Source organism: Bombus vancouverensis, chromosome 14 (genome assembly GCF_051014615.1).
Source record: "Bombus vancouverensis nearcticus chromosome 14, iyBomVanc1_principal, whole genome shotgun sequence".
NCBI classification, from domain to species: Eukaryota; Metazoa; Arthropoda; class Insecta; order Hymenoptera; family Apidae; genus Bombus; species Bombus vancouverensis.
Window position 1 is genome coordinate 5342675 of NC_134924.1, and position 10466 is coordinate 5353140.

General features: G+C 37.8%; 1 long non-coding RNA gene across 2 annotated transcripts; it reads right to left on the reverse strand.

Annotated features, from left to right (window-relative positions):
• Nucleotides 1-891: 891 nt before the first annotated feature.
• On the reverse strand, nt 892-7481 carry LOC117159344 (uncharacterized). Of its 2 annotated transcripts, XR_013060084.1 has the most exons (7): nt 6768-7481; nt 6580-6708; nt 6429-6488; nt 6092-6338; nt 5734-6010; nt 5433-5665; nt 892-4666 (listed from the first exon to the last, which is right to left on the reverse strand). It is a non-coding gene; the product is annotated as an uncharacterized LOC117159344 (long non-coding RNA). The 2 variants fall into 2 exon arrangements; XR_013060083.1 differs by having other exon boundaries at nt 892-5665.
• Nucleotides 7482-10466: the final 2985 nt, after the last annotated feature.

A 10466-nucleotide genomic window follows, 5' to 3' on the forward strand; every position in this document is an offset into this window, starting at 1 on the left:
TTTCAGGAGGATGTTTAACATAGAATGAAAACAAGAAATCATGTATATATTAGCAACAAGAATTTCGTTGGTATTTTGCTCAAATTCGAGATACTTTTTACGTTAGAAAAATAAAATTGGGTTAAAAAATGATTTGCAGCAGGATTAAGCCGTAGAACACAAATGACAGACTGAAGATGATAGAGGTGCGAGTGAAGAATTTTTCATTGATTTTTCGTTTTATTGAAACAGTTTCTCCGCTTTAGCAACAGTCGAACGTTTCCGTAAACGCGGAGGTTAGTGTTTACACAAATGAATCCGCCGTTGTTCCGGCTGGATAACAGGAAGAAAACGTTCGATCCGCTGATTCGCGCAATTTGCCATGTAAATTCGATCGTAGCATGATTACACGGCTTACGAGCGAAACCGGCCGATCGTTCGACGACCAGTCAGCTAGATGATGTTCCGCTGATCGATCCTGATCGATTATATTCGATCGGTATGTAGATACAGATCCTTCGAGATCGTGGCAGATGGCCTATGGCGTATCGAGGCCATTATGGGGCTGCTCGAGAATCCGTAATGAAATTAAAAATTAAAAGGGAGACCCGTTCTTCGCCGAGGACTTTTCCAAGAACGGTTCCAAGAACTTTTATCGATTAACATTTTCTTGCTTGTTTGGTATTTTAATGGACGAGAATGAAGTTTTTAGTTACTTTTAGCGTTATTAGTGTGGTAGGCAGTTGCAGTAAGTTGTGTAGAAAATAAGATAAAACGAAGAAGGTTACTATTATTTCACAGAATAACGAACAAAAGAAACACATTGTTTCCATCGTTTCTGATCCAATCGTGTATTTTTACTGTTAACAAATTTCTTAATGTTATGAAAATATGAAAGATTTCTCGCTTCAGTGTTGGAATAATATTTTCCTAAAATATATTAAAAACAGTTTTGTATTAATATAAATTAATAATAAATATAATTTTATATTGATATTGAATCTAGGACCGCAACACGAGTAATGAAGGTAAATGTATATATATAATACGAAAGAAGACACTATGTATGTATAATGTTTCTTTTTACTGGAAACACACAGTCTATCGAAGCATCAATTATTACGACAAATCTCGTTTCTATTGATCGTTTCCATGGCGAGATTCGAAGGATATTTACCTGCTGGATGCTGTTTTTTGTCGTATAAAATACGTTCGAATACGTCGAAACAGGAAGAACCGGCGAACAATAAAAAGTTTTCGCTATGCGATTCGTTTTAATGGAAAACATCCGCGTGGCCGGATAAAAGTGATGTTTACAAAAAATACGTAATACACGTGGTGCACGCCGGCGAAATAGAGGTTAAGCGTCGAAATTAAAGCGGAAGCACTGATTCTTAGCAACCAGAGTAGCAAGAGAACAAGTTTCAATTAGGTTTACATCAGGTTTGAGCTTAGCTTTGGATTATGATTGCTTTAGCTTTAGGTTAAGTTCGCTTCAGTCAAAATTAACCATCGATTCTTTGCAATTTCAAGAGAAAAAGAAGACAAGTTTGGATTAAGTTTAAACAAACTCGAATTAAGTTTACATTAGATTTGAGCTTAGCCTCGAATTATGATTGCTTTAGGTTTAGGTTAGGTTTGCTTTAATCAAAATTAATCACCGATTCTTTGCAATTGCAGGAGGAAAAAGGAGACAAGTCTAGGTTAGGTTTAAGCTAGATTCCACCCAGAATAGCCTTTTAAAACTCCGTGTACTTGACGAGGAAGGAAATAAAAAAAGGATAGGTTAGGTTAGTAAAAATTAAAGTAGAACCATTGATTCTTAGCAAATGGAGGAAAAGAGAAGACAGGTTTCGTCTAACCGGCGACGAACGTCGTTGCGCGATCTAGTGACGCAGCCAGACGGAACGAATTATTCTAATTCGTTCAGTATTCGGACTGGCGCGTCTCTAGGAAACGGCCATTAGGCTTTTAGACGTGCCTAACCGGACCTAGACAATGGCTCAATTAGCGAAGGAGACCGACAACGAGCGCAATCATTCAAATACGTTTTCGCCCTCCTTCTTCTTTCCCTACTTCCACAACTTCCGATCAAAGCTTCCGCTTGTGATTACTTCAAAAGACTATTGTTTGTCGATATTAAATTATTAAATTGACCACATTGCTATTGGCTACGTAACCAATTCATACTTAACAGATATTGCTACTTCACTGACATAACGACGATGCCGATAATGTGAAAATTAGATTGTTGAATCAATTGAATTGTTATTGACCATTTTCTATTTCACCGACACAATTACAGCAACATACTAATAACGATAAAATTGTCTTTCCTATTGTTAGCATGAAAAAATAAGAAAGGTTACCGTATACGGTTAATCGTAAAAGTCTTCGCGAATCTTATAAAAGCGTCATTTTTATTTAAACAAAATTTTCTTGCTAAACTTTAATGAATTTCTGAACATATCGGTTACGTGATAAGATAACCACTGTACCATACAGTGAATGAAAAGACCTTCGTGTAGGAAGGTATATGAAGGAATAAGGTGTACGAAGACCTTCATGAATGGCTATAAATAAATTTTCATACGTTTGTAATGTTTTCTTTTTCGTAATGAAACACCTGATAAAATATAATCTCAATATGAAGCCGTGTTGTTGCTACGGTATTGGAAAAATAAATAGTTTTCGCGCTACGGTGGGTAACTTATAAAATGGTGCCAACGTGTATATAATTGTAGCTTTGATTAATGATTTTACGTCTTACAAACGAGCAGAACATCATACTTATTAATATAAAGTCGATGCGATGCGTAACGAACGTATGCCTGAAACCGTGAAACGGCGCATCCGCAATATTCTGAATTAATTTTTCGTTTTAATTGTTGCTGTTTAATAATGCAGCGAGTCCTCTCTTTCTAACGTAGATCACGATATTATATAATTAATTACGGTTGTTACGAAGTGTGTACACCGACAACTTGTTATTAGATTCGACTTGTTCAAAGTCGAGAGACTCTGATGTTTCTACTAACTAATTGCCATTAATTCTCACTTCCTTCGTCAAACTAACGACAGATTGGGGTGCTTTGATAGTTTATCTTATGGTGTTAATATTTCATTTCGATAACTACTTTTACACGTTATCCTGTAACTGTAAATGTTAATTCTACATTTAATAGACAAGTAAGAGTAGATTTAGATTACGTGTATAAAGGAGAATTCGTTTTACTGGAACAAGATTTTATTTAATACTCGAGTAACTAAACACCTGCTGATTGAATCTACTAATGTGAACGTGAACTCTTATATAATATAATAAAATTATTCTCTTATGCTCGATGTCTAACGCAACAATCAGATTCAGATGAGTGATCTTCCATTGTATCGACATCTACTTTTATAGTCAAAAAGTACTAATTCATTGGCATGAAGTATCTCTCACTCTCTAAAAAGTCAATCTTATAGTAAAAAATATTTCTATCAAGACACTAATAAATCAATCTCCAAAATTTGATTTTAATTTCAAGTACTACAAACCTTCCAACTATTTATACCTGGTACAAAAAACAATACCAAAAACATTCTAAAAATTCATTTCATACAATACAAATATCGAAGCGAATTTAACCCTGCTGCGATGCTGAAATTTTCATATTGTTATATTATCTTTATAATTTTAGCGAAAAAAAGGGGATTTCTAATCTCGTAAGAGCACATTAAAAAGATCCTGCATTCCCGTGAGAAATTTGTCATATCTTGTTCAAGCCTGAGACATTTTCTAACGTTAAAAAGCTGCAATTGCATCTTTCTGCGATCGTTAACGAACAAAGAGTATTCTACGTGTATTTTAGCCTTTTAAATACTGTAATAAACTGAGGAATTGTAATGCAAGTCTTGTTTCAAGGCCGCCAGGCTTAAATAAAACTATCTATCTATCTATTTATGTAATGAGCCCCGTATTTTATTCCCTTAGACTTTTTCTTACAACCGAAAGAACGCAATAGAAATAGAATTTCAAGAAAAGGAAAGGAATGATTTTGCAAGGAACAAACTGTCCTATTACGAGAGCACGCGTGGCCCCAAGCCAGAAGCTTGAATTTCCTGGATGGTGACTTTTTCCCTGCCGCGAACAAGGTCGTAACAGAGATCTCACGTTTCGTGAATGGAGGGAACATCGAGGAGAAAAAGGCAAAAAGGGATATATACACGATAGTTTACGATGAACGAAACGAACGGAGCTCTCGGTCGATTCGTCACCGTCGACGACGACGGAGGAAGTGAACGGGTGGAGGGTTGGGGACAAGTTAAAGTATTAAGTAGCCGTCGCTGCGTCCGCTGTCAGTCTCCGCTCTAATTAATCGTAATTGACGGCCGCGCGAAGCCTCGCACATTGCTCGCAGCGTGTGCATCGTGCACTCCTTCTCTTTTTCTCTCCATCTCCTTGTCTCTCCTTGTTGGGCACCGTGTCGTGCTGCATAATCGTTCCGAACCTCCTCTTCCGTTCCTCACTCAAATCTGCCCCGCGAGCCAGACCACGGTCCTACACGTCTGTCTGATTTTTCCAGCATTTTTCGACGTTACACATCCAGCGCATCTTCGCCTAAGAGTTTTACGATGGTCGTCGCTTCCAAAATTTTAATTGAGAAATGAATGTTGTGGCAATGCGAATACGATTTCAAGCCTGAAACAAATCCTTTTTCTTATTCTTGTATAACAAGTATAAATTTTGTCAGTGTAGCAGACTGTTTTTGTTTCTAACTTCTACGGTATTCGTTATGAATAAGAAAAATTTGGGTCGTGAAAAGTAATCCGAATCAAACTCAATACAGCAGTTTTAATTGCTTGGCTGTGAAAGTCAAAGTTAAAAGCTGGATAATATTTAGCTTAAACCTAATCAGAATCTGACTCCTAGCTATAGTTTCCAATGGAACTGAAGCTAGTGATTGTGTTATCCTACGAATGAAATTAACCTGGTTTAATAGTTTTTGACTTACTGAATCCATTTAAAGACTTTAATTTATTTAAGTTTGAGAATTTGGAAGGATTTGATTCCTTAATATTTCTAAGTCTATGTATACCGCAATATCAGAAGAGGATTTCTTCTGTAATATGTACAGAAATAGCTATATCTCTTGGCGAATTTAATTCTCAAATTGCTCGATTAAATATTAACAGCTCCAAGAAAGTTATAACGCTCGAATAATTAGACCGATTACCTAGTGGTGGAATCAATTAATCTAGTTTCAGAAGTGGGACAAGGAACTAGCAACGAGGCCAGTACAGATACCAAAAACAATATTTCAATTACAAAATACTTGCGAGTCAACGTCAATCTAATTTCGATGAAGAAATAGTTAATTGCTGCAAATGCAAGCGACTATTAGTGGACGTCTAATGTTCGAGATTCCAACGGACGGGTGGATAGAGATAGAACAGAATTACGTAACTTTGTACCCAATTTGCATGATTAGTTCACCCATTTTTCTTCCTCGACTGACTGGTTCACACACGGTCCACGCGCTAGATACTGGATTCTCACGGTACGTACGCCAATTGGAGTCAACTCATCTAAATACTCGTACTGCCCACCATTTGACGAAGCTCGAGGAGGCCCATTATGTAACCAACGTGGTCAATTTTGCCCCGCATTCGCCAATTGTTCGTTCCTCGTTTCTCGGGCCTAACCGATTTGGAATTGTTTTCGTCAATCAACTAATATTATAATTCTTATGTTAAAGAGTTACGCACTATGGTATCCTAGCTGATGAAGACTGTTCACCGATTTGTAACTGTTTCCATTAATCGACATTATAATCCTTATAATAAAAAATTATGGATATCTGAACTAATCTGGAACCGTTGTAAGCCTCACAGTAAAGAAACATAATATTTGTTTGGTAATGATAGTTTACCCGCAACACTGTTAATTTATCATGCTTCTTAATAGAAAATAGAATAGAATTCTTCAGTGGAGAACATATATGGTAGAATGATTTTAAATGATTTGATATTTCTCGTTATATATCTATAAATAGAATTATATTGTGAAACCTTGAAAAATGTCAGTATTTTCTATGATAAAATTGCATAGAATAGAGTGACCTACATATGGTACTTATATGTCGAGTAAGAGTAGAAGGAGTATAGCGCAACTTCTTTGAAAAATCCTCAACCTGTAAGCACCGCAATGAAACCGCGAAATCGTATTGTGCAATTGTTGGTTGCGAGCACGAAACGTGATTTTTTGAAGACGATCAGAGGCCGATGAACTACTAACTTCGCTCGACATAACCCCCAAGATACAGAGTCAATTTACATCATATGTACGCATCCAAACACTCCTTCGATCTTACCTGAATCACAATAAACCCATTCGGAATTAATTACATCAATTCTTAGTAAGATTCAATAAGCACAACTTCTAAAATACAAAGTCAACTTACACTATATGTACGCATCTAAACTCTCCGTCATTCTTACTCCAAACACTCCATCGATCTTACCTAAAATCACAATAAACCCATTCAAAATTAATACGCTCAATTTTTAATAAGACTCAGTAAACATAAACTCTAGAACACAAAGTCGACTTACACTATACGTACGCATTCAAATTCTCCGTCATTCTTACTCCAAACATTCCATCGATCTTACCCAAAATCACAATAAATCCATTTAGAATTAAAAAGATCAATTCTTAATAAGATTCAATAAACATAACCTCTAAAGCGGAAAGTCGATTTACATTATACGCACGCATCCAAACTCTTTGTCATACTTACTTCAAATCGCAATAAATCCGTCCAGGACCACACGATTAAAGAATAAAATCACCGTATCGAAGAATCAAAGAGAAACTTACTACAGAAAAATGTTTTCTTAGTGGCACGCGTACTCGATTACCGCGTGAATTAACACACACCTGTGAAACGCGCTAACTGGCCCTCGCAAAGGTTAGTCGATTGCGCGCGCGCATTTGCTACGAAAGTTTGCTACGAGCTTCAGCGTAATGATATGGTTTTCGGTTTCTGTATTGAAACACGATTCTCAGTGGGGTAGGTCAGCGTTATGGTGTGCGTACGTTGTGTGTTGGTGTGTGTAGACAACACGGGAGGATTACACGCACACGCGTCGACGCCGCGCGTCGAAAGCGGCGAACGCGCGCGTAATTTGTCGTAGGAAAACAACGTCCTTCAGCTGTCGCGTCGGTGATTCTGAATGGATCCCGCTGGTGACTGAAGGAGATTCCAGCTGTTCGTGCGTACACCAGACTCACAGCGTGAACGTCTTTTTCAACATGTTGACTTTCTTTCATTCTTCCTTTGGAATTTGCTCTTTTAGCGGTGTATGGCAATTAAGATGGATGGAAAGTACTTCTTTGATAATTAAATGACTCGTAACAAAAACGACGCTTGTTCGTGTTTGTCTTTTCCCAGGAAAACACATAGTGTGTCTAATTTCTGTTTTAATACATTTCAATTTTTTAAACAGGACATTCGTCGTATTACACAATTACTGTAGCCTGGAGTTATAGAATCACAAGTACAGTTATTTTTGTACAATCGCTTAACTTCCATTCAACGATAAGCGTAAACATAGAAAATATGGTATTTCAGTGATGAATATAGTAAGTAAAACGAATGGAGTATACTTCTTCGTTAATGTCAAGTGTTGGATTATTGCAGGTCTTGTAATGTGATTTTTTGCTTTATAATGTTGACTTCGCTCCATTTTCCTTTGAAAATCTGGTCTTTTGATAGGAACCAGTATTCACTGATGTTCTTATTCGCTACGATAGTTCGTCACGGATGAAGATATTAGGACGGTTAAAAATTCAGTTTTCCTAATTTCGATATTGAATCTCTCTGGCCGTAATCATATTACAAAGTTGTCCTTTCCACAGTACCGCTTGCAACGGTGAAGCTGTGGCTGTCCGCTGCACCGCTTAATTCCTGTCTAGAATTACAAGCAGCCAACGATCAACTCCATAGTCGCTCACCTGACACTGTAACTGGCATGCTCTCTTACCTCTACGTACACTAACATTTCATTATGTAAATCTTAAAAATACAACTTCAAAAATTACGAACTTTCCATTGAATTTCAAGTAACACCATTAATATAAAAACACTATTTCCACAGTACCCTCAATGTACGCTTATTATGCTACGTTCAACGTCTTACGGGAAACGAGAAGAACGTGGCAAGTCGTATCCTGTAATCCAACATAATCCTTCTGTAAAAAAAAAAAAAAAACAGTGGAGGAAACGAGGAAGAGAAACAAGTTATCATAACGACGTTACGTTTACGTTGCCGCCGCCTAATCCCATGAATTCCACCCCAGGGAAAACAGGACGCGTGTCAACCCCCATAAAGTTCTCCCAGCGTGTTTCATTGGACGAACGACTAACCAATCGTCTGCACGAAATTCCATGGTGTCATTGTACCGAAAAGGGGACGAGATCTCCGACATATGTTTGGTGGGCTAGAGATTCAAGGGGAATTTCTATGGGGCGATGAACGAAATTAGGGGTAGATCGAGCACGTTGTAGGTATACAACGGTATGGGGAATTAGGAGAATCGTATTTTTTGCGCCTGACGCTCTCAACCATTTACATAGAGTTCTTCTACTTAAAAATTTTTTAATTTAAATCTTTTTAAATTTCCATTTTAATGTTACGTATATTTTTACCGTCTCTCTTAGCCAATTTTTAATTTCATCTGTAAAGAAAAATTTGTCGAAATGTTATTTTAACAATCCAAGCTACGCATGTTAAAGCTGTAGAATTATTAAGAAATCATTATTAATACACGGAATTAACAATTGATTAAGCAAGAAACCAAATTAAGAGCAAATCCTTCGTATCTCTTATCTTGTAAATCTTCCTGTATCGGTCGTTGCAATATCGACAAAGAAAGCAAATCTCATAAAAATCCAAACCCAAACATATCATAACGCAGTAATGATTCATTATCTTTCTTCGGTATCTTGAGAAGTGTACAGTATCATTTTCTAGAATTACAGTATTGTTTCATAATATATCCTCTAACTTTAGAAATTTGTCTCTATTTACTACTACAATTCCAACACCAGGCAAACCTTTCAAAATCTGCCTAATCACCCTGTCAAACGTATACACATTCATCGACGACATGGTCACAGTTTTCCACGGACCGGATCTCCGGTCGTTGAAACAGTTTACGGGTCCGCTGACATATCGCACCATCGGTCCCATGGCGGTCGATGGGCGCGCATTACCGCCGTATCTCTGTCGCGTGTCAGTCCAAGGAGAAATTCGATTCATAAACGTCAAACACGTGCTACGAGCTATTCCCACTAGGCGGCCATCGTGTCGTCTATTGTGGTGTCGGTGACAATTTCTGACGACGTGGATAATAGTGAAAACCGTATAGAACGGAAGGCAGAGAGAAGAGGGAATTTCTATGACTATGAAAGATGGCGGGATATGAAAGCAGACGGCGTACATAGTTCGATAAACGCCTGCAGCCAAACGGTTCTATCTTCGATACGATCGGTAGTTACTTAGCACTTCTCTGACGCTCGTTCGATCGTTATCGCCGCTTGCGAACCGGCCCTGCCCCCCTCGTTGGCCCGTTAAATTTATTGCGGGCCCCTGCGGAAAAGAGGCTGACGGCCCATCTGCATCCCCCTTCCTTCTTCACCCCTTCCTCTTCCTCGCCATTCCGCTGCAACTCTTCCCTTTCATCCCTAGCTGTAACGCGTTATGTACGTAGAATACGAGACAATACGTCTGGCTTAAATGCGCAAAATGTACACGATATTAGTCCTGTAACCATAGAGGATAAATAATTGTTCGTACGATAGTTGTGCGATTAGAGAAATTTAGTAGAACATTCGAATTTTTTTTTTTTTTTTAATTGAAGTTCTTTGCTGGTTTGATTTAAATTTGTAGGCACGATATTGGTTCGCTTGAATTTTTACTTGAGTGTTAATCGTATTTTTAAGGATTTTAGTAGGAATGTATCTTCATCTTTTTTTTTAGTTATTAGACGAAGTTATGATGTGTTCTTACTATTGGCAATTTCTTACGTATTTCTAAATTTGTTGCACGTACGCGGAATGTGTATAAAACGTACTTGGGTAATTTAGATCAGATATCTGTTCTTGACAGATTTCAAGTTTGCTGTTACACTGATGCGATTCACAGGTATCGTTGGTTCGTTTTCGGTGAATTCGGGGGATCGAGGACAACCGTTCTGGGAAGTTTAAAGTTTTTCGACCACAAGACCACCGAGAGATTATTGCTGGACCGTCTGGACCATTTACATTTTTACATATTAACCGGGCTGATCGTGACCAAGGATAAGATAGCTGTTAGGTGCAGAGGAATGGAGATTTCGCGAGAGGCAATGCTAATTGAATGGAAATTAAATATTAGAAAAATTCTGTACAAACTTCGCAAGGCCCTCTGTCGCTCTTGCGATTAATTTTCGTCCA